Genomic DNA, 26,882 nt, shown 5'->3' with positions numbered 1-26,882 from the left:
TCATTACAAAATATGAGAGCTGCAAAGCAACAACATCTTAAGGAGATCAACAGCGGCTTAAAAGCCCCAAATAAACAGTTTTTGAGCCACAAGAGGCACACACCATGCTTTCACTTGTTAATAAGATATTTATGTTCTCATTTTTTACATCTCCCTCTTGTTTGTTTTGGATTTTATTACGAGATTCTCTCTCTCTCTCTATAACGTGAAAATTCTAAAATAGGAATTATAAAAATCGAAGTCATTCCTATACATACATCACTGATTAACAATACTTTTATTGGAGATGCAGGGGATCGAACCCTATACCTCTCGCATGCAAAGCGAGCGCTCTACCATTTGACCTACATCCCCATATATAAAATTATTCTTGAATTTTCAAACTCAACAATACAATATTATTTCATCAAAACTAATGGTAAATAAGTTGCATGTTTGCTACAAAACATTTATTCATGCAAAGAAGAAAGAACAAAAAAAACGTCAAATAAATCTAAATCTTCTTTTTTTTTATAAATAAAATTACTTTTAAATACTTGTGTTAGCCCTTCAAAAGTCATATAATCACCTTTAGGTGATACTGTCAATATTATGGATTAACAATCTAAATTTAGAACAAATTGATTGAGAAAAATTAGCACCCAATGTATAAGAGTATATTTTTCACTTATATGAGAATGATATTTTACAGAGATTTGCATCAGTATATAAAGCTATAATACATGATGATAATTAAATAGAATTAGCTAGAGTGATGCCTAAACTATAGCTACTGTTTGTTAACTACTTGACAGGATCAAATGCTAATAATAACCAATAACTCTCATTTAATTATTTGATGACCAATTCAAATTATTTCTTTCATTGGTCCATTACGCCCCCTCAAGATGAAGGTTCCATCAACGACCTTTATCTTGGACATGAGTTCAGTGAACTTGGTTGTGGGAAGTGGTTTAGTGAGTAAATCTGCCAGCTGATCCTTGGTAGACACATGTGTTACGATGAGCTTGTTGGTTTGAACCTGTTCTCTGACAAAATGATAATCTAATGATATATGTTTCATTCTTGAGTGAAGTACAGGATTGGAACAAAGGTATGTGGCACCCACATTGTCACACAATAGTCGTGGAGGGTCATGTATGGGTATTCTTAGTTCATGCAGTAAGTTTTGGAGCCACATGATCTCAGTGGTAGCGGTAGCAACTGCACGATATTCAGCCTCAGTAGATGACCGTGCTACAGTTCTTTGTTTTCTTGAGAGCCACAAAATTGGGTTGCCTCCGAAGAAAATGATATAAGCTGAGGTAGATGTGCGATCATCATTGTTCCCACCCCAATCTGCATCAGAGTATGCTAACAAGTTGTTTGCAGCAGTTTTGTGTAGCATGAGACCATGATTAATGGTTTGTTTGATGTATCGAAGGATGCGTTTTAAGTGCTGTAGGTGAAGGGAAGTTGGTTTATGCATAAATTGGGACAATTTATTGATGCAGTATGATAAGTCTGGACGAGTAAGATTAAGATACTGAAGTCCTCCTATAATTCTACGAAACTCCGTGGCATCGGTGGATGATGTACCATCGTGAATTTGTAGCACTGCTGTGGAGGAAAGTGGTGTGGGAGATGGTTTCGCCCCCTCCATGTCAAACTTTTGTAAGAGGTCACGAATGTACCGGTGTTGAGAAAGAAAAATTCCAGAGCTTGTTGGTATGATTTCAATACCAAAAAGTAGTGAGGTTGTCCCATATTTTTCAATGAAAATCATTGAGATAGTGCCTTGATGAAGCTTTGAAGGAATGTAGAGTTGTTACCAGTGAGCAGCAAGTCATCTACATAGACTAAAAAGTAAGCCTTGGTATCACCCGAGTGATAAATGAACAAGGATGGATCACTTTTGCTTGTTTGAAATCCATATGCAATAATAAATTCCTTCAGAGAATCATGCCATGTTCTTGGTGCTTGCCGTAGGCCATAGATGGCCTTGTGAAGTTTACAAACATAGTTGGGATGTGTTGCATCTTTCATACCTGGCGGTTGGTCCATGAAGACCTCTTCTGTAAGAGCTCCTTGTAAGAACGCATTGTTCACATCTAGTTGGTGCATTGACCACTGATGAGAGATTGCTAAGGTAAGAATAATCTTAATTGTTTGTGGGCGAACAACTGGTGCGAATGTCTCCTTGAAGTCAATGCGAGGACATTCTGTGAAACCCTTGGCAACAAGACGTGCCTTGTAGCGAGCAATGGAACCATCACTATTTCTCTTGATACGAAATAACCATCTACATCCAACAATGTTTTGCCCTGCCTTAGGTGGTACAAGTGAGAATGTGCCATTTCTTATTAAGGCTTCAAATTCATCAGCAATTGCCTGACGCCAATGGGCATGTTTCATTGCCTCACGGATGTTTGAAGGTTCCAAATTCTCAGGTAGAGGGTATTTTGATGCAGTATACATCCTTTTTGGCTTGAATATATTATTTTTCGACCTTGTGATGATTTGGTTTGTTTCAGTAGTAGGGGCTGTAGAGGTATTAGGAATGACAATAGGTGTAGTAACTAGAGTAGGTGGATGAGTATCATTACCTGACATTGTATTTGAAACCAAGAGATCCTCCTCTTCATGGGGCATAGCGTGTGACTCAAGTGGTGGTTGTTGAAGGATAGGTATGATGATATGAGGGGATTGTGGTATGTTGGGTATGCTTAGAGATGGTGGTGGTGTAGATTTGACAAGTTGGTTGTGTAACACCCTTCTACCCAAACGACATATTTAAATAGATTATCAGAGTACAACATGTAGAAGAGTTTACATTTCTTACAACATAACAATTATCGCATCACAACATAAAACATATTATTATTTTATTAAAACTTCGCAGCGGACAACAACAATATTATCATTCATCATATAACAATTCATAATAATGGTTCAACATTATCTCAACAAAACATCTCAACATGTTAGTCATCATAAGCAACGTAAATAATAATCAATTATCTATCGAATCCCATAACCCCGGTGTCACATGACCAGAGCATTTGACTCGACTCTGTAGAATAACTCTACACTTATCCTTCAAACCTCAACAATAGCTACTCCTCTTTATCTGCACATTGCTCATCATAGATGAACATAAACACATGCAGAAGGGGTGAGAATTACATTATTAAATAATAATATAAAGACAGAAATATAAACATAAATATATTTCACATATGCCAACACAGCTCATCATAATCATCATAATCAACATATTCATGAACATCAACAAAACAACATATCAAATGCAATGCACACACCCATGCATGACTCAACACGACTCGGTATACCCATTTTGTGACCAACTATAGGATCACCACTCCCAGATTCATCACCATAGAATCCGAGTTCCCCGCAAGGAACCAAGCCTCTCAACAAGCCCGGAGTCAACAACATCATTGGAACTCAGTCCGTTCATCACTAGGCATCGGCCTTTCATGAATGCATGCACACCAAGCATGCATCATAATCAACATAGCAACAACAGCATCATATATTCATGTTATCATCATCATTAACACATTCTATCACAAAAGCATATCACATCATGCCACATAATCAAACACAGTATTATCACACTCTACTAATATCTGTACCACTCAAAGCAACGGGAAATGATCCCTCGTATACCATGCATCAGCTAAGTTACCTCGCTTAGCCTAAACAACCAAAACTGCACAACAACAGCCCAGGAAGGACCACAAGTCTGCCCATACGCGTATTGCCTATGCCCATACGCGTATTGCCCACGCCTGACCAAATCCATACGCGTATTGCCCATGTCCATACGCGTATGCTACGCGTATCACATTCCCATACGCGTACCAACAGAGACCAAAACACGTTCAAAACATCATCTTCCTCATCCATACGCGTATTGCCTAGTGCCATACGCGTACCAGCAATCTCATACGCGTATTGCCTAGTGCCATACGCGTATGACCAGAAACCAGATTTCCAGATCTGCAATGGCTTTTTCTGCTACGAGATCTATCCAAATTCATCCTTCCACAGTCCAAATTTCACACAAAATCACTCATATCATCTAATACAAATAGTCCCCTATTCGATTTCACAAATCCTAACATCATTGCATATAATTTCTACGAATTCCTTCGATTAAAATCCCAATTTCGTTCATCCAATATTTCACCATTTTCAGCATATTATTGTTTAATAAGGTTCAGACCCCTTACCTCTTTGGATTGAAGGAAGCTCTGAGCAATCTTTGGCCTTTTCCTCTTCCTTCTCTTTCTCTTCAGCGTTTCTCCCCCCTTTCTCTGACTCTGAGGCAAAACACGTGAAAACAACCTGAGTCCTCACTTTGGCCTCTTTTATCCAATTTCCACTTTTACCCTTCCACTCTTCATATTCCATTTATTTTATTTATTTAATTATTATTAAAATAAATAACATCTATAGTAATAATAAAAATAATCCAATAACTCACTTTATTTAATTAAATTAATAAAATAATATTAACTCAATTAAATAATTCTCTTATTTTAATCGGGGTGTTACAACTCTCCCCCACTAAAAGAGTTTTCGTCCTCGAAAACATACCTCAAGCAAATAGAGCCGGATACGACTCCTTCATCTGATCTTCACGCTCCCAAGTCAAGCTCTCACCAGCTGGACCTCCCCAAACAACTTTCACTAGAGCAATCTTCTTACCTCTCAGGGTCTTCTCTTCTCGGTCATCTATCCGAATTGGCAACACCTCAACGGTCAAATTATCCCTCACCTGGATATCATCCAACTGAACAACATGCGAAGGATCCGCAATATATTTTCTCAACTGAGATACATGAAACACATCATGCAGATTAGAAAGCGACGGCGGTAAAGCTATCCGATACGCCACTTCCCCAACCCTCTTCAAAATCTGATACGGACCCACAAACCTCGGAGTAAGCTTTTTAGACTTTAAAGCTCTACCCACACCTGTCGTCGGAGTAACTCTCAAGAACACATGATCTCCCTCTTGGAACTCAAGTGCCTTTCTCCTGTTATCATGATAACTCTTCTGACGACTCTGAGAAATCTTCATTTTCTCCTGAATCATCTTAACCCTTTCAGTCGTCTGCTGCACAATCTCAGGTCCGAGTACAACACCCTCACCTGATTCATACCAACACAATGGAGTTCTACACCTCCTACCATACAATGCTTCATATGGAGCCATACCGATACTAGCATGAAAACTATTATTATAAGTAAACTCCACCAACGGCATATAACTATCCCAAGAACCACTCTGCTCCAACACACAAGCTCTCAACAAATCCTCCAAGGATTGGATAGTTCTTTCAGTCTGACCATCAGTCTGAGGATGATAAGCTGAACTCAACCTCAACTTAGTCCCCAACGCTTTCTGCAAACTTTCCCAAAATCTAGAAGTAAATCTGGGATCTCTATCAGACACAATACTGGATGGAATACCATGCAGCCTCACTATCTCCTCAATATACAACTCTGCCAACTTCTCTAAAGAGTGATTAATCTTCATCGGCAAGAAATGCGCCGACTTAGTCAATCGATCCACAATCACCCAAATAGAATCATTACCTTTCACCGTCCTCGGCAATCCCGTCACAAAATCCATGGAAATGCTATCCCACTTCCATTCAGGAATCTTCAAAGGTTGCATCATACCTGCCGGTTTCTGATGTTCAATCTTTGACTTCTGACAAGTCAAACAGGCATACACAAACTTAGCAACATCTCTTTTCATACCAGCCCACCAAAACAACTTCTTCAAATCTTGATACATTTTAGTTGCACCTGGATGGATGCTCAATCTACTCCTATGGCCCTCTTCAAGAATACTCTTTTTCAATTCCGACACCTCAGGAACACAAACTCTACCTTTAAATCGCAGGATGCCATTCTCATCAATCTCAAAATTACCACCATTACCCTGGTTAACCATAGTAATATGATCAACGAGAGCGACATCAACTTGCTGACCATTCCGAATATCTTCTAGAATTCCACTAGTCAACTTCAGCATACCCAACTTTACACTATCAGCGGAAACTTCACAACCCAAACTCATATCACGGAACTGTTCAATTAACTCAAGCTCCCGAACCATCATCATAGACATATGTAGAGACTTTCTACTCAGCGCATCTGCAACTACATTAGCCTTACCGGGATGATAACTCAATTCAAAGTCAAAATCCTTCAGTAATTCTAACCACCTTCTCTGCCTCATATTTAACTCTTTCTGATCAAACAGATACTTCAGACTCTTGTGATCACTGAACACTTCGAATCTGGAACCATACAGATAATGCCTCCACATTTTCAACACAATTACAACAGCTGCAAGTTCTAGATCATGCGTAGGATAATTCCTCTCATGAACTTTCAACTGTCTAGAAGCATAAGCTACAACTTTACCATTCTGCATCAAAACACCACCAAGACCCATCAAAGAAGCATCACAATAAACAACGAAGGACTCACCAGGATTAGGCAAGATCAACACTGGAGCACTGGTCAACCGCCTCTTCAACTCAACAAAACTCGCTTCACAAGCTGCATCCCACACATACACTTGACCCTTCTTAGTCAACTGCGTCAACGGCAATGCCAACTTAGAGAAGCCCTCAATAAATCTGCGATAATAACCAGCTAACCCCAGAAAACTGCGTATCTCAGTAGCAGACTTCGGAGTCTCCCACTGTAATACGACATCAACTTTAGCAGGATCAACAGAAATCCCACCACTCGAAATCACATGGCCAAGGAAACTCACTTCCTTCAACCAGAACTCACATTTAGATAACTTTGCATATAATTTCTTTTCTCTTAACACCTGCAAAACAATTCTCAGATGTCCTGCATGCTCTTCTCCCGTCTTAGAATATATCAATATATCATCTATGAACACCACAACAAAATTATCAAGGTACGGATGAAATATACGATTCATATATTCCATAAACACACCTGGAGCATTAGATACACCGAACGACATCACAGTGTATTCATAATGACCATACCTCGTACGGAAAGCAGTCTTCGCAATATCATCTGACTTCACTCGGATCTGATGATAACCCGACCGCAAATCAATCTTACTGAAAACATGAGCTCCAACCAACTGGTCCATCAAATCATCAATCCTCGGCAATGGATACCGATTCTTGATAGTCACCTTATTCAACTGCCGGTAATCGACACACAACCTCATCGTACCTTCTTTCTTCTTCACTAACAATACTGGTGCACCCCAAGGAGAAACACTTGGACGCACAAACTTCTTCTCAAGCAATTCTTCAATTCAACTAATTCAGTTGCCGACATTCTATAAGGAGACATCGACACTGGACTCGTACCTGGTACTAAGTCAATGGCAAATTCGACTTCACGTTCTGGAGGTAATTCACTTACATCCTCCGGAAACACATCTTGAAATTCACAGATAACAGGCAAATCTACACCCACCACTTTCTTATCCGCTTGCAGAGACGCAAATAAAGCGAATATCTGAGCTTCATCTTTCACAAAATCCCCCACCTGCTTAGCAGATAGAAATCTTGCCTCATCCTTCTCACCAACTTCAGAAAATCGCACCGTCTTCCTATAGCAGTTGATAAACACGCCATAGAATTCTAGCCAATTCATTCCCAGAATAATATCAATTTGGTGCAAGGGTAAGCACACCAAATCAACCACGAACTCTCTCTCAAAGATCGTCAACTGACAACCTCGACAGACCACAGAAGTCTTCACAGAACCATTAGCAGGAGTATCTATCACCATACTTCCGCCTAGGGACGACATAATCACACCAATCCTGGTCGCACACTCATACGAAATAAACGAATTAGTAGCACCAGTGTCAACAATAGCAAGCAATTCAACATTATTAATCAAGCAAGTACCTTTAATCAGATTATCTTCTGTAGGAGCTTCAGCCCCACTCAGAGCAAACACCCTACCAGCAGTATGAGCTGCAGTAGCCGCCTTCTTCGGTTTCGAGCACTGCGAACTGATATGGCCTTTCTCGCCACAATTAAAACATGTCGGACCAGCATCCTTACATTCAGTAACTCTATGACCAGCCTGACCGCATCGGAAACATCTCAGCACTTTCTTGGCACAGCTATCAGCACGGTGGCCTGGCTCGCCACACTTGAAACATTTACCAGCTATGGGAGATCCTCCCCCACTTGGCTTCTTCGCATCTACCACTTTCTGCTTACCTTTACCATTCGGAGATGCATAAGGACTACCACGATCCTTATTCTTCTTCTCACTAAGACTCTTGTAGTGAGCAGTCCTAGCCTTGCTATCTTCATCAAATATCCTGCACTTATTAACCAGTGTAGGAAACCTACGAATCTCCTGGTAACCAATGCCTTGTTTGATTTCGGGACGCAACCCGTTCTCAAACTTGACACACTTGGATTCCTCAGCATCAGCATTATTATAATGAGGACAATACTGCACCAGCTCCTCAAACTTCGAAGCGTAATCAGCAACAGACATGTTACCCTGCTTCAGTTCTAGAAATTCCATCTCCTTCTTACATCGCACATCAGCAGGAAAATATTTCTCCAGAAAGGCCGCCTTGAACCTTTCCCAAGTCATCTCAGCACCTGGTACTTCAATTCTCTGGCGAGTGTTATCCCACCAGTTTTCAGCCTCTTCAGATAACATATGCGTACCAAACTGCACCTTCTGTGCTTCAGTACACGTCATCACCCGGAAAATCTTCTCAATTTCCTTCAGCCAAATCTGAGCACCATCTGGATCATAGCGCCCCTTGAATGTAGGAGGGTTATTCTTCAGAAACCTTCCCAAATTCCTAAACTCGTCGACCGGCGGATTCTGCTGCGCCTGCATAGCCTGCGCCATAGCAGCCAAAGCCTCAGCAGTCGCACGATCATTTTCTCCAGCCATACTCTGCACGACACAACTACAACCGTTAAATATCGCAGTGTCATTTACACTAATCGACCAACAGGGAAAACATCACATTATGACTCGACTGGACTGACCATGCTCTGATACCACTAATGTAACACCCTTCTACCCAAACGACATATTTAAATAGATTATCAGAGTACAACATGTAGAAGAGTTTACATTTCTTACAACATAACAATTATCGCATCACAACATAAAACATATTATTATTTTATTAAAACTTCGCAGCGGACAACAACAATATTATCATTCATCATATAACAATTCATAATAATGGTTCAACATTATCTCAACAAAACATCTCAACATGTTAGTCATCATAAGCAACGTAAATAATAATCAATTATCTATCGAATCCCATAACCCCGGTGTCACATGACCAGAGCATTTGACTCGACTCTGTAGAATAACTCTACACTTATCCTTCAAACCTCAACAATAGCTACTCCTCTTTATCTGCACATTGCTCATCATAGATGAACATAAACACATGCAGAAGGGGTGAGAATTACATTATTAAATAATAATATAAAGACAGAAATATAAACATAAATATATTTCACATATGCCAACACAGCTCATCATAATCATCATAATCAACATATTCATGAACATCAACAAAACAACATATCAAATGCAATGCACACACCCATGCATGACTCAACACGACTCGGTATATCCATTTTGTGACCAACTATAGGATCACCACTCCCAGATTCATCACCATAGAATCCGAGTTCCCCGCAAGGAACCAAGCCTCTCAACAAGCCCGGAGTCAACAACATCATTGGAACTCAGTCCGTTCATCACTAGGCATCGGCCTTTCATGAATGCATGCACACCAAGCATGCATCATAATCAACATAGCAACAACAGCATCATATATTCATGTTATCATCATCATTAACACATTCTATCACAAAAGCATATCACATCATGCCACATAATCAAACACAGTATTATCACACTCTACTAATATCTGTACCACTCAAAGCAACGGGAAATGATCCCTCGTATACCATGCATCAGCTAAGTTACCTCGCTCAGCCTAAACAACCAAAACTGCACAACCACAGCCCAGGAAGGACCACAAGTCTGCCCATACGCGTATTGCCTATGCCCATACGCGTATTGCCCACGCCTGACCAAATCCATACGCGTATTGCCCATGTCCATACGCGTATGCTACGCGTATCACATTCCCATACGCGTACCAACAGAGACCAAAACACGTTCAAAACATCATCTTCCTCATCCATACGCGTATTGCCTAGTGCCATACGCGTACCAGCAATCTCATACGCGTATTGCCTAGTGCCATACGCGTATGACCAGAAACCAGATTTCTAGATCTGCAATGGCTTTTTCTGCTACGAGATCTATCCAAATTCATCCTTCCACAGTCCAAATTTCACACAAAATCACTCATATCATCTAATACAAATAGTCCCCTATTCGATTTCACAAATCCTAACATCATTGCATATAATTTCTACGAATTCCTTCGATTAAAATCCCAATTTCGTTCATCCAATATTTCACCATTTTCAGCATATTATTGTTTAATAAGGTTCAGACCCCTTACCTCTTTGGATTGAAGGAAGCTCTGAGCAATCTTTGGCCTTTTCCTCTTCCTTCTCTTTCTCTTCAGCGTTTCTCCCCCCTTTCTCTGACTCTGAGGCAAAACACGTGAAAACAACCTGAGTCCTCACTTTGGCCTCTTTTATCCAATTTCCACTTTTACCCTTCCACTCTTCATATTCCATTTATTTTATTTATTTAATTATTATTAAAATAAATAACATCTATAGTAATAATAAAAATAATCCAATAACTCACTTTATTTAATTAAATTAATAAAATAATATTAACTCAATTAAATAATTCTCTTATTTTAATCGGGGTGTTACAGGTTGTATGGAAAAATGTGGTCAAAAAATTTGACATGCCTAGAGGTGTATATTTTGTGATTTGTTGGGTTAAGACATAAATAACTGTATTGGGATTCTGCATATCCTAAGAATATGCAAGGTTGAGATCGGGGTTGAAGTTTATTTGAGACATAAGGTCGCAACCAAGGAAAACAAAGGCATCCAAAGGAATGAAGATGTGATGTTGTTGGGCTTTTCTTGTGTAAGACTTGATATGGTGATTTCATGTTGAGGATAGGAGTTGGTAACCTATTGATTAGGTACACTGCTGTCTTGAACGCAAAGGACCAGTATTCGGGAGGTAGATTTGACATATGTAGTAAGGCTCTTCCAGTTTCAACTACATGTCTGTGTCTCCTTTCAGCTGGAGCATTGAGTTCAGGTGTATGTGGTGATGTGGTGAAATGAGATATGCCATGTGTGTGGAGAAATGATTTTAGTTTGATGAATTCTCCTCCATTATCAGAGTGCAATGAAATGATTTTTTCTTTGAAGTAGTTTTCAGCAAGATTTTTGAATGTGGGAAATACATTAGAGACATCAGATTTATTTCTTAATGGATAGAGCCATACATATTTGGTTAAGTGATCAACAAGACGTAAATAATAGGAGAAACCATCTAAAGACTTGATGTGGGATGGACCCCATACATCAGTATATATAAGTTCTAATGGTTTTTGTGTTTTGATACTGGAAATGGAAAAAGGTAATTTGTGACTCTTAACACTATTACATGATAGACAAGGTTGTTGGTGGCTCTTTATTTTGTGAGATGGTAGGAGATGTCTCAGTATGCGATCAGATGGATGCCCTAATATGTGATGCCATGGTGGAGGAGTGTGTGTGGTTGTGACAAGTGCCTGAGGTAATGATGATGGATGGGGCATGTGGTAGAGTCCATTGCTATGCTGTCCTTTTAGAAGAGGTTCTCTTGTCTTCAAATCCTTTATCAAGAAATGATCAGAAAAAAATTCAATGGAAATTGGATTAGTGTGACATAGAGATGAAACAGACAATAGTTTTTGAGTAATTTTAGGCACATGTAAAACATTTGAAAGATGAAATGATTTAGAAGGAGTTTGTAAGATAATTTTACCAATGTTAGAGATGGTGTGTCCAGATCCATCACCAACCAGAAGCTGATCTGAACCTGTGTAAGGTTGAGACAAGTGTAGGTTATCCAACTCATTTGTTATATGATGAGAAGCCCCTGAGTCTAGGATCCAATCTGCTGCACCAGAAGGCATGGCCCTAGTATGAAGAGCAGTAGGTGGTTGATGCTTTGGAGGGTAGCCATGCAATTTGTAGCAGACCTTGGCAGTATGGCCTGGTTTGTCACAAAATTGACACACTACACGCCTTGAGAAGCCCGATGATGTTGATCTGGACATTGTGTTATTGTGGTACTGTTTTGGTGTTTTGTTGTAGAATTGTTTTCCTTTGTGTGCAGTGTTTGCAGTGGCAATGAGAGGAGTTTCTTGCACAGGTGTATCCCTCTTTAAATAACTTTCAAAATCAGAAAGGAGATCGTGAAGATCATCAAACCCGATAGGATTTTCTCTAGTTCTTAGAGAAGCTATTACTTCACGATATTCAGCTCCAAGACCATTCAAAGTGTGGATGACAAGGTCGACATCGTCCACCGGAGAGTTGATGATGGCTAATTCATCAGATAAGGCCTTGATGCCATGGAGGTATTCAGAAATAGGTTGTGATCCTTTTGTGAATCGAGAGAGTCTCTCTTTTAAGTGCATAATTCTTGCACGAGTTTTGCTTGCAAACATCTTGGTGAGAATGTCCCAAGCTTGTTTTGAGGTTTTGACATTCCCCAACATGGTAATAATGCTTGGATCAACAAATGATATGATGGCATGCAGGATCAGTTGATCCTGTCTTTTCCAGCGTTTGTATGCTGGATCAGTTTGGGTTGGACTGGCAGTGGTGCCATCAACATAGCCAATGAGATCATACCCTACAAGGAGTGCATTGAATTGCACTTGCCAAGCAGGAAAATTGTTGCTGCTCAGTTTCACTGACGAGTGAGTGTTTAGGGCAATAACAGAATTGGTATTTGGTGTAATAGAAAATTCAGATGTTGTCGAGGAAGACATGGTGAGATTGTGGATCGGTTTTGCTGTAAAGCTAGTAAACTACTGATACCATATAAGAGTATATTTTTCACTTATATGAGAATGATATTTTACAGAGATTTGCATCAGTATATAAAGCTATAATACATGATGATAATTAAATAGAATTAGCTAGAGTGATGCCTAAACTATAGCTATTGTTTGTTAACTACTTGACAGGATCAAATGCTAATAATAACCAATAACTCTCATTTAATTATTGGATGACCAATTCAAATTATTTCTTTCATTGGTCCATTACAATGAACATAAGCATTTAAAATGATTTTATATGGAAAATACCACAATTAAAAAAAGAATGGAAAAATGATACATAGTGATTCTATATCTTTCAATTATTGTGTGTGAGAAATACTCCTTTTTTACCTGACACGTATATAATTGTGAAATAGATATATCAAAAAAGAGATTAAAGATGTAGAAGCATAGATTAAAACCTCAAGTGATGAAAAAAAGGAAAACATGTTCCGAGGCGGTAAAAAATTTAAGATATTATAACACATGAAAAACGGATCAAAAGTCATTACAGAATATGAGAGCTGCAAAGCAACAGTATCTTAAGGAGATCAACAGCGGCTTAAAAGCCCCAAATAAACAGTTTTTGAGCCACAAGAGGCACATCAATCGCAATCGTTGTACTATTTTCATTAGCTAGCAAACTAGAAAGACGAAGGTCGGGTAGGGAAGTGTTCGGGGGAAGTAGCTAATGTTGCCACGAATAACGACTCACGAATCTAGTTATTGGAGGTAGTGGCCGCAGGAAATTGTCTTCTAGGAAGCTATAGTGAGTTATGTATGGTGCACTGTGCAACACTCCTCGAAAAGCAAGTCTAGTTCAATTGGTTCATTAGTATTGGCTCAGGTCAGGTCACATCATGCTTTCACTTGTTAATAAAATATTTTTGTTCTCATTTTTTACATCTCCCTCTTGTTTGTTTTGGATTTTATTACGAGATTCTCTCTCTCTCACTAACGTGAAAATTCTAAATTAGGAATTATAAAAATCTAAGTCATTCCTATACATAAATAACTGATGAACAATACTTTAATTGGAGATGAAAGGGATCGAACCCTGTACCTCTCGCATGCAAAGCGAGCCCTCTACTATTTGAACTACATCCCCATATATAAAATTATTCTTGAATTTTTAAACTCAACAATACAGTATTATTTCATCAAAACTAATGGTAAATAAGTTGCATGTTTGATACAAACACATTTATTCATGCAAAGAAGAAAGAACAAAAAAAAAGTCAAATAAATCTAAATCTTCTTTTTTTTTATAAATAAAATTACTTTTAAATACTTGTGTTAGCCCTTCAACAGTCATATAATCACCTTTACGTGATACTGTCAATATTATGGATTAACAATCTAAATTTAGAACAAATTGATTGTGAAAAATTAGCACCGAATGAACATAAGCATTTAAAATGATTTTATATGGAAAATAGCACAATTAAAAAAAGAATGGAAAAATGATACATAGTGATTCTATATCTTTCAATTATTGTGTGTGAGAAATACTCTTTTTTTACCTGACACGTATATAATTGTGAAATAGATATATGAAAAAAGAGATTAAAGATATAGAAGCATACCTTAAAACCTCAAGTGATGAAAAAAAGGAAAACATGTTCCGAGGCAGGAAAAAATTGAAGATATTATAACACATGAAAAACAGATCAAAAGTCATTACAAAATATGAGAGCTGCAAAGCAACAACATCTTAAGGAGATCAACAGCAGCTTAAAAGCCCCAAATAAACGGTTTTTGAGCCACAAGAGGCACATCAATCGCAATCGTTGTACTATTTTCATTAGCTAGCAAACAAGAAAGACGAAGGTCGGGTAGGGAAGTGTTGGGGGGAAGTAGCTCATGTTGCCGCTAATAACGACTCACGAATCTAGTTATTGGAGGTAGTGGCCGCAAGAAATTAACTTCTAGGAAGCTATAGTGACTTATGTATGGTGCACTGTGCAACACTCCTCGAAAAGCAAGTCTAGTTCAATTGGTTCATTAGTATTGGCTCAGGTCAGGTCACATCATGCTTTCACTTGTTAATAAAATATTTTTGTTCTCATTTTTTACATCTCCCTCTTGTTTTTTTTGGATTTTATTACGAGATTCTCTCTCTCTCTCTCTCTCTCTCTCTCTCTCTCTATAACGTGAAAATTCTAAAATAGGAATTATAAAAATCTAAGTCATTCCTATACATACATCACTGATTAACAATACTTTAATTGGAGATGTAGGGGATCAAACCCTGTACATCTCGCATGCAAAGCGAGCGCTCTACCATTTGAGCTACATCCCCATATATAAAATTATTCTTGAATTCTTAAACTCAACAATACAGTATTATTTCATCAAAACTAATGGTAAATAAGTTGCATGTTTGATACAAACACATTTATTCATGCAAAGAAGAAAGAACAAAAAAAAAGTCAAATAAATCTAAATCTTCTTTTTTTTTATAAATTAAATTACTTTTAAATACTTGTGTTAGCCCTTCAAAAGTCATATAATCACCTTTACGTGATACTGTCAATTTTATGGATTAACAATCTAAATTTAGAACAAATTGATTGAGAAAAATTAGCACCGAATGAACATAAGCATTTAAAATGATTTTATATGGAAAATAGCACATTTAAAAAAGAATGGAAAAATGATACAGAGTGATTCTCCATCTTTCAATTATTGTGTGTGAGAAATACTCTTTTTTTACCTGACACGTAAATAATTGTGAAATAGATATATGAAAAAAGAGATTAAAGATATAAAAGCATACCTTAAAACCTCAAGTGATGAAAAAAATGAAAACATGTTCCGAGGCGGGAAAAAATTGAAGATATTATAACACATGAAAAACGGATCAAAAGTTATTACAGAATATGAGAGCTGCAAAGCAACAACATCCTAAGGAGATCAACAGTAGCTTAAAAGCCTCAAATAAACAGATTTTGAGCCACAAGAGGCACATCAATCACAATCGTTGTACTATTTTCATTAGCTAGCAAACAAGAAAGACGAAGGTCGAGTAGGGAAGTGTTGGGGGGAAGTAGCTCATGTTGCCACTAATAACGACTCATGAATCTAGTTATTGGAGGTAGTGGCCGCAGGAAATTGACTTCTAGGAAGCTATAGTAACTTATGTATGGTGCACTGTGCAACACTCCTCGAAAAGCAAGTCTAGTTCAATTGGTTCATTAGTATTGGCTCAGGTTAGGTCACATCATGCTTTCACTTGTTAATAAAATATTTTTGTTCTCATTTTTTACATCTCCCTCTTGTTTGTTTTGGATTTTATTACGAGATTCTCTCTCTCTCACTAACGTGAAAATTCTAAAATAGGAATTATAAAAATCTAAGTCATTCCTATACATACATAACTGATGAACAATACTTTAATTGGAGATGAAAGGGATCGAACCCTGTACCTCTCGCATGCAAAGCGAGCCCTCTACTATTTGAACTACATCCCCATATATAAAATTATTCTTGAATTTTTAAACTCAACAATACAGTATTATTTCATCAAAACTAATGGTAAATAAGTTGCATGTTTGATACAAAACATTTATTCATGCAAAGAAGAAAGAACAAAAAAAACGTCAAATAAATCTAAATCTTCTTTTTTTTATAAATAAAATTATTTTTAAATACTTGTGTTAGCCCTTCAAAATTCAGATAATCACCTTTACGTGATACTGTCAATACTATGGATTACAATCTAAATTTAGAACAAATTGATTGAGAAAAATGAGCACCCAATGTACATAAGCATTTAAAATGATTTTATATGGAAAATACCACAATTAAAAAAAGAATGGAGAAATGATACAGAGTGATTCTCCATCTTTCAATTATTGTGTGTGAGAAATACTCCTTTTTTACCTGACACGTATATAATTGTGAAATAGATATATGAAAAAAGAGATTAAAGATGTAGAAGCATACCTTAAAACCTCAAGTGATGAAAAAAGGAAAACATGTTCCGAGACGGTAAAAAATTGAAGATATTATAACACATGAAAAACGGATCAAAAGTCATTACAGAATATGAGAGCTGCAAAGCAACAACATCCTAAGGAGATCAACAGCGGCTTAAAAGCCTCAAATAAACAGATTTTGAGCCACAAGAGGCACATCAATCGCAATCGTTGTACTATTTTCATTAGCTAGCAAACAAGAAAGACGAAGGTCGAGTATGGAAGTGTTGGGGGAAGTAGCTCATGTTGCCACTAATAACGACTCATGAATCTAGTTATTGGAGGTAGTGGCCGCAGGAAATTGACTTCTAGGAAGCTATAGTGACTTATGTATGGTGCATTGTGCAACACTCCTCGAAAAGCAAGTCTAGTTCAATTGGTTCATTAGTATTGGCTCAGGTCAGGTCACATCATGCTTTCACTTGTTAATAAAATATTTTTGTTCTCATTTATTACATCTCCCTCTTGTTTGTTTTGGATTTTATTACGAGATTCTCTCTCTCTCACTAACGTGAAAATTCTAAAATAGGAATTATATAAATCTAAGTCATTCCTATACATACATCACTGATTTACAATACTTTAATTGGAGATGCAGGGGATCGAACCCTGTACCTCTCGCATGCAAAGCGAGCGCTCTACCATTTAAGCTACATCCCCATATATAAAATTATTCTTGAATTTTTAAACTCAACAATACAGTATTATTTAATCAAAACTAATGGTAAATAAGTTGCATGTTCGATACAAAACATTTATTCATGCAAAGAAGAAAGAACAAAAAAAAAGTCGAATAAATCTAAATCTTCTCTTTTTTATAAATAAAATTACTTTTAAATACCTGTGTTAGCCCTTCAAAAGTCATATATGAAAGAGAACGGCGATCTAAAATGCAGCAGAAATTAAAATTTTCTCCTTTAGTGATCCTTACGAGTGGGCATGATCAGTGATAGAATATTTACCTCTTGTGACTATTGAAACCTTTGATGCAGATCTACGAAGCGATCACAAACGTTGAACGACGACAACGCCTCTACTCAGTCCATACGAACAGATTCCTTCAATCTCAGTGCTAGCTGCTATGAATGAAGGCTTTGAGAGAGAGAGAGAGAGAGAGAGAGAGAGAAAACAAAAAATGCAACTGCAAAAAAAGAATGCTTCTGCACAAGGGTTATATTTATAGAACCACTTGTGTAGGCTTCAAGCTAAAAGGCCCACTTAAGTGTATGTGGCCCATATCTTATAATATGCCCAAAATCACTTAAGCCCACGGTACCTTCCCAAATTTCGTATTCTATTTAAGTACACCATATCTTACGATGTTCTACAATTCACTTAAGTGCACCGTACCTTACGGTGTTCCTTAGTTACTCTATCTCTCATCAATCCGTCCTTTGTGTGTGACCCTGTAGGTTTTCGCGGCATTGGCAATTATATTAAATCACATATTTAACATAATAAACAGTGAGTGGTATCTAGCAACACATCACTGCTACCCAAGACACGAAAATGTCATGTGATCTGACAAATCCTTCTGTGATAATACTTATGTGCATAATTACCCTTTTTCCCTTATGTCTATATTGAACACAAGGCATAGACCGTGTCATCCTTGTCCAGTTCAATATTGGGCCCATAGACATTTATCCTGTTATACAGGATAGGCAAATTTCATCTAGGTCACTCATGTCCCTCAGCATGCTTCGTGGAGTACCCATCAACTGTCTTTATGGTTATCCAGTTACGGACAATGTTTGATCAGCAATAAAGCACTCGACTCTACATCTAGGGTCCATAGTGGTTTCAGGTCGAAGGGTGGTATACACCATTATCACCATGATAATAACTTATGACACTTTCCATAACTTTCTATATGGTACTCTCATAGCGGGTCAATCCAGTATAAATATTACTCTTAATATTCATACCTATGTTTAAGACTTGATAACTCCATATCTATGATCCATGAGATGTGATCATCAGTCTATATACATAATAGTCTTAATGCTTTAATGTTATCCCACCTCACAATAAAGCTTGACTACGGATACTTTAAGAATAGTGTCCTTATGTTTAATGTGATCTCATGATCAAGTCACACTTGATACATTAAACGGACTAGCTATCCTAGGGACTTTATTAAACAAACATAATAAAGAAAAAGCCTTTTATTATTAATAAATAATTCGATACAAGTACCAAAAGTATTGGCCTCTAGGGCTTACACCAACAATATAATCACCTTTAGGTGATAATGTCAATATTATGGATTAACAATCTAAATTTAGAACAAATTGATTGAGAAAAATTAGCACCCAATGAACATAAGCATTTAAAATGATTTTATATGGAAAATAGCACAATTAAAAAAAGAATGGAAAAATGATACATAGTGACTCTCCATCTTTCAATTATTGTGTGTGAGAAATACTCTTTTTTTACCTGACACGTGTATAATTGTGAAATAGATATATGAAAAAAGAGATTAAAGATATAGAAGCATACCTTAAAACCTCAAGTGATGAAAAAAAGGAAAACATGTTCCGAGGCAGGAAAAAATTGAAGATATTATAACACATGAAAAACAGATCAAAAGTCATTACAAAATATGAGAGCTGCAAAGCAACAACATCTTAAGGAGATCAACAGCGGCTTAAAAGCCCCAAATAAACGGTTTTTGAGCCACAAGAGGCACATCAATCGCAATCGTTGTACTATTTTCATTAGCTAGCAAACAAGAAAGACGAAGGTCGGGTAGCGAAATGTTGGGGGGAAGTAGCTCATGTTGCCACTAATAACGACTCACGAATCTAGTTATTGGAGGTAGTGGCCGAAGGAAATTGACTTCTAGGAAGCTATAGTGACTTATGTATGGTGCAATGTGCAACACTCCTCGAAAAGCAAGTCTAGTTCAATTAGTTCATTAGTATTGGCTCACGTCAGGTCACACCATGCTTTCACTTGTTAATAAGATATTTTTGTTCTCATTTTTTACATCTCCTTCCTCTTTGTTTTGGATTTTATTACGAGATTCTCTCTCTCTCTCTATAATGTGAAAATTCTAAAATAGGAATTATAAAAATCTAAGTCATTCCTATACATACATCACTGATTAACAATACTTTGATTGGAGATGCAGGGGATCAAACCCTGTACCTCTCGCATGCAAAGCGAGCACTCTACCATTTGAACTACATCCCCATATATAAAATTATTCTTGAAAATTTAAACTTAACAATACAATATTGTTTCATCAAAACTAATGGTAAATAAGTTGCATGTTTGCTACAAAACATTTATTCATGCAAAGAAGAAAGAACAAAAAAAAGTCAAATAAATCTAAATCTTCTTTTTTTTATAAATAAAATTACTTTTAAATACTTGTGTTAGCCCTTCAAAAGTCATATAATCAGCTTTACGTGGTACTGTCAATATTATGGATTAACAATCTAAATTTAGAACAAATTGATTAAGAAAAATTAGCACCCAATGAACATAAGCATTTAAAATGATTTTATATGGAAAATACCACAATTAAAAAAAGAATGGAAAAATGATACAGAGTGATTCTCCATCTTTCAATTATTGTGTGTGAGAAATACTCCTTTTTTACCTGACACGTATATAATTGTGAAATAGATATATGAAAAAAGAGATTAAAGATGTATAAGCATACCTTAAAACCTCAAGTGATGAAAAAAAGGAAAACATGTTCCGAGGCGGTAAAAAATTGAAGATATTATAACACATGAAAAACGGATCAAAAGTCATTACAAAATATGAGAGCTGCAAAGCAACAACATCCTAAGGAGATCAACAGCGGCTTAAAAGCCCCAAATAAACAGTTTTTGAGCCACAAGAGGCACATCAATCGCAATCGTTGTACTATTTTCATTAGCTAGCAAACATGAAAGACGAAGGTCGAGAAGGGAAGTGTTGGGGGGAAGTAGCTCATGTTGCCACTAATAACGACTCATGAATCTAGTTATTGGAGGTAGTGGCCGCAGGAAATTGACTTCTAGGAAGTTATAATGACTTATGTATGGTGCACTGTGCAACACTCCTCGAAAAGCAAGTCTAGTTCAATTGGTTCATTAGTATTGACTCAGGTCAGGTCACATCATGCTTTTTTACATCTCCCTCTTGTTTGTTTTGGATTTTATTACGAGATTCTCTCTCTCTCTCACTAACGTGAAAATTCTAAAATAGGAATTATAAAAATCTAAGTCATTCCTATACATACATCACTGATTAACAATACTTTAATTGGAGATGCAGGGGATCGAACCCTGTACCTCTCGCATGCAAAGCGAGCGCTCTACCATTTAAGTTACATCCCCATATATAAAATTATTCTTGAATTTTTAAACTCAACAATACAGTATTATTTCATCAAAACTAATGGTAAATAAGTTGCAGGTTTGATACAAAACATTTATTCATGCAAAGAAGAAAGAACAAAAAAAAAGTCAAATAAATCTAAATCTTCTTTTTTTTATAACTAAAATTACTTTTAAATACCTGTGTTAGCCCTTCAAAAGACATATATGAAGGAGAACGGCGATCCAAAATGCAACAGAAATTAAAATTTTCTCCTTTAGTGATCCTTACGAATGGGCATGATCAGTGATAGAATATTTACCTCTTGTGACGATTGAAACCTTTGGTGCAGATCTACGAAGCGATCACAAACGTTGAACGACGACAACGGCTCTACTCAGTCCACACGAACAGATTCCTTCAATCTCAGTGCTAGCTGCTATGAATAAAGGCTTTGAGTGAGTGAGAGAGAGAGAGAGATAGAGAGAGAGAGAGAGAGAGAGAGAAAACAAAAAATGCTACTGCAAAAAAAGAATGCTTCTGCACAACGGTTCTATTTATAGAACCACTTGTGTAGGCTTCAAGCTAAAAGACCCACTTAAGTGTATGTGGCCCATGTCTTATAATATGCCCAAAATCACTTAAGCCCACGGTACCTTACCAAATTTCGTATTCTATTTAAGTACACCATACCTTAGGACGTTCTACAATTCACTTAAGAGCACCGTACCTTACGGTGTTCCTTAGTTACTCTATCTCTCATCAATCCGTCCTTTGTGTGTGACCCTGTAGGTTTTCGCGGCATTGGCAATTATATTAAATCACATATTTAACATAATAAACAGTGAGTGGTATCCAGCAACACATCACTGCTACCCAAGACACGAAAATGTCATGTGATTTGACAAATCCTTCTGTGATAATACTTATGTGCATAATTACCCTTTTGCCCTTATGTCTATATTGAACACAAGGCATAGACCGTGTCATCCTTGTCTAGTTCAATATTGGGCCCATAGATATTTATCCTGTTATACAGGATGGGCAAATTTCATCTAGGTCACTCATGTCCCTCAGCATGCTTCGTGGAGTACCCATCAACTGTCTTTATGGTTATCCAGTTACAGACAATGTTTGATCAGCAATAAAGCACTTGACTCTACATCTAGGGTCCATAGTGGTTTCAGGTCGAAGGGTGGTATACACCATTATCACCATGAGAATAACTTATGACATTTTGCATAACTTTCTATATAGTACTCTCATAGCGGGTCAATCCAGTATAAATATTACTCTTAATATTCATACCTATGTTTAAGACTTGATAACTCCATATCCATGATCCATGAGATGTGATCATCAGTCTATATACATAATAGTCTTAATGTTTTAATGTTATCTCACTTCACAATAAAGCTCGACTACGGATACTTTATGAATAGTCTCCTTATGTTTAATGTGATCTCATAATCAAGTCACACTTGATACATTAAACGGACTAGCTATCCTAGGGACTTTATTAAACAAACATAATAAAGAAAAAGCCTTTTATTATTAATAAATAATTCGATACAAGTACCAAAAGTATTGGCCTCTAGGGCTTACACCAAAAATATAGTCACCTTTAGGTGATACTGTCAATATTATGGATTAACAATCTAAATTTAGAACAAATTGATTGAGAAAGATTAGCACCCAATGAACATAAGCATTTAATATGATTTTATATGGAAAATAGCACAATTAAAAAAAGAATGGAAAAATGATACAGAGTGACTCTCCATCTTTCAATTATTGTGTGTGAGAAATACTCTTTTTTTACCTGACACGTGTATAATTGTGAAATAGATATATGAAAAAAGAGATTAAAGATATAGAAGCATACCTTAAAACCTCAAGTGATGAAAAAAAGGAAAACATGTTCCGAGGCGGGAAAAAATTTAAGATATTATAACACATGAAAAACAGATCAAAAGTCATTCAAAATATGAGAGCTGCAAAGCAATAACATCTTAAGGAGATCAACAGCGGCTTAAAAGCCCCAAATAAACGGTTTTTGAGCCACAAGTGGCACATCAATCGCAATCGTTGTACTATTTTCATTAGCTAGCAAACAAGAAAGACGAAGGTCGGGTAGGGAAGTGTCGGGGGGAAGTAGCTCATCTTGCCACTAATAACGACTCACGAATCTAGTTATTGGAGGTAGTGGCCGCAAGAAATGGACTTCTAGGAAGCTATAGTGACTTATGTATGGTGCAATGTGCAACACTCCTCGAAAAGCAAGTCTAGTTCAATTAGTTCATTAGTATTGGCTCACGTCAGGTCACACCATGCTTTCACTTGTTAATAAGATATTTTTGTTCTCATTTTTTACATCTCCTTCCTCTTTGTTTTGGATTTTATTTCGAGAGTCTCTCTCTCTATAACGTGAAAATTCTAAAATAGGAATTATAAAAATCTAAGTCATTCCTATACATACATCACTGATTAACAATACTTTAATTGGAGATGCAGGGGATCGAACCCTGTACTCGCATGCAAAGCGAGCACTCTACCATTTGAAGTACATCCCCATATATAAAATTATTCTTGAAAATTTAAACTCAACAATACAATATTATTTCATCAAAACTAATGGTAAATAAGTTGCATGTTTGCTACAAAACATTTATTCATGCAAAGAAGAAAGAACAAAAAAAAAGTCAAATAAATCTAAATCTTTTTTTTTTTATAAATAAAATTACTTTTAAATACTTGTGTTAGCCCTTCAAAAGTCATATAATCAGCTTTACGTGATACTGTCAATATTATGGATAAAAATCTAAATTTAGAACAAATTGATTGAGAAAAATTAGCAACCAATGAACATAAGCATTTAAAATGATTTTATATGGAAAATACCACAATTAAAAAAAGAATGGAAAAATGATACAGAGTGATTCTCCATCTTTCAATTATTGTGTGTGAGAAATACTCCTTTTTTACCTGACACGTATATAATTGTGAAATAGATATATGAAAAAAGAGATTAAAGATGTATAAGCATACCTTAAAACCTCAAGTGATGAAAAAAAGGAAAACATGTTCCGAGGCGGTAAAAAATTGAAGATATTATAACACATGAAAAACGGATCAAAAGTCATTACAGAATATGAGAGCTGCAAAGGAACAACATCCTAAGGAGATCAACAGCGGCTTAAAAGCCCCAAATAAACAGTTTTTGAGCCACAAGAGGCACATCAATCGCAATCGTTGGACTATTTTCATTAGCTAGCAAACAAGAAAGACGAAGGTCGAGTAGGGAAGTGTTGGGGGGAAGTAGCTCATGTTGCCACTAATAACGACTCATGAATCTAGTTATTGGAGGTAGTGGCCGCAGGAAATTGACTTCTAGGAAGCTATAGTGACTTATGTATGGTGCACTGTGCAACACTCCTCGAAAAGCAAGTCTAGTTCGATTGGTTCATTAGTATTGGCTCAGATCAGGTCACATCATGCTTTCACTTGTTAATAAAATATTTTTGTTCTCATTTTTTACATCTCCCTCTTGTTTTTTTTGGATTTTATTACGAGATTCTCTCTCTCTCTATAACGTGAAAATTCTAAAATAGGAATTATAAAAATCTAAGTCATTCCTATACATACATCACTGATTAACAATACTTTAATTGGAAATGCAGGGGATCGAACCCTGTACCTCTCGCATGCAAAGCGAGCGCTCTACCATTTGAGCTACATCCCCATATATAAAATTATTCTTGAATTTTTAAACTCAACAATACAATATTATTTCATCAAAACTAATGGTAAATAAGTTACATGTTTGCTACAAAACATTTATTCATGCAAAGAAGAAAGAACAAAAAAAACGTCAAATAAATCTAAATCTTCTTTTTTTTTTATAAATAAAATTACTTTTAAATACTTGTGTTAGCCCTTCAAAAGTTATATAATCACCTTTAGGTGATACTGTCAATATTATGGATTAACAATCTAAATTTAGAACAAATTGATTGAGAAAAATTAGCACCCAATGTATAAGAGTATATTTTTCACTTATATGAGAATGATATTTTACAGAGATTTGCATCAGTATATAAAGCTATAATACATGATGATAATTAAATAGAATTAGCTAGAGTGATGCCTAAACTTTAGCTACTGTTTGTTAACTACTTGACAGGATCAAATGCTAATAATAACCAATAACTCTCATTTAATTATTTGATGACCAATTCAAATTATTTCTTTCATTGGTCCATTACGCCCCCTCAAGATGAAGGTTCCATCAACGACCTTTATCTTGGACATGAGTTCAGTGAACTTGGTTGTGGGAAGTGGTTTAGTGAGTAAATCTGCCAGCTGATCCTTGGTAGACACATGTGTTACGATGAGCTTGTTGGTTTGAACCTGTTCTCTGACAAAATGATAATCTAATGATATATGTTTCATTCTTGAGTGAAGTACAGGATTGGAACAAAGGTATGTGGCACCCACATTGTCACACAATAGTCGTGGAGGGTCATGTATGGGTGTTCTTAGTTCATGCAGTAAGTTTTGGAGCCACATGATCTCAGTGGTAGCGGTAGCAACTGCATGATAGTCAGCCTCAGTAGATGACCGTGCTACAGTTCTTTTTTTCTTGAGAGCCACGAAATTGGGTTGCCTCCGAAGAAAATGATATAGGCTGAGGTAGATGTGCGATCATCATTGTTCCCACCCCAATCTGCATCAGAGTATGCTAACAAGTTGTTTGCAGCAGTTTTGTGTAGCATGAGACCATGATTAATGGTTAGTTTGATGTATCGAAGGATGCGTTTTAAGTGTTGTAGGTGAAGGGAAGTTGGTTTATGCATAAATTGGGACAATTTATTGATGCAGTATGATAAGTCTGGACGAGTAAGATTAAGATACTGAAGTCCTCCTATAATTCTACGAAACTCCGTGGCATCGGTGGATGATGTACCATCGTGAAGTTGTAGCACTGCTGTGGAGGAAAGTGGTGTGGGAGATGGTTTCGCCCCCTCCATGTCAAACTTTTGTAAGAGGTCACGAATGTACCGGTGTTGAGAAAGAAAAATTCCAGAGCTTGTTGGTATGATTTCAATACCCAAAAAGTAGTGAGGTTGTCCCATATTTTTCAATGAAAATCATTGAGATAGTGCCTTGATGAAGCTTTGAAGGAATGTAGAGTTGTTACCAGTGAGCAGCAAGTCATCTACATAGACTAAAAAGTAAGCCTTGGTATCACCCGAGTGATAAATGAACAAGGATGGATCACTTTTGCTTGTTTGAAATCCATATGCAATAATAAATTCCTTCAGAGAATCATGCCATGCTCTTGGTGCTTGCCGTAGGCCATAGATGGCCTTGTGAAGTTTACAAACATAGTTGGGATGTGTTGCATCTTTCATACCTGGCGGTTGGTCCATGAAGACCTCTTCTGTAAGAGCTCCTTGTAAGAACGCATTGTTCACATCTAGTTGGTGCATTGACCA

At 36.8% G+C, this 26,882-nt stretch overlaps 2 non-coding genes across 2 annotated transcripts; both read right to left on the bottom strand.

The window, feature by feature from the left end:
- Positions 1-17,651: 17,651 nt before the first annotated feature.
- TRNAA-UGC (transfer RNA alanine (anticodon UGC)) lies at positions 17,652-17,724 on the bottom strand. Its single transcript has one exon. It is a non-coding gene; the product is annotated as a tRNA-Ala (tRNA).
- Positions 17,725-25,053: 7,329 nt separating this feature from the next.
- TRNAA-UGC (transfer RNA alanine (anticodon UGC)) lies at positions 25,054-25,126 on the bottom strand. The gene has a single exon. It is a non-coding gene; the product is annotated as a tRNA-Ala (tRNA).
- Positions 25,127-26,882: the final 1,756 nt, after the last annotated feature.

The sequence above is a fragment of the Lathyrus oleraceus genome, chromosome 7 (genome assembly GCF_024323335.1).
Source record: "Lathyrus oleraceus cultivar Zhongwan6 chromosome 7, CAAS_Psat_ZW6_1.0, whole genome shotgun sequence".
Taxonomy (NCBI): Eukaryota; Viridiplantae; Streptophyta; class Magnoliopsida; order Fabales; family Fabaceae; genus Lathyrus; species Lathyrus oleraceus.
Note: the sequence above shows the minus strand (reverse complement) of the source record. Positions and strands in the feature narration are given on the sequence as shown.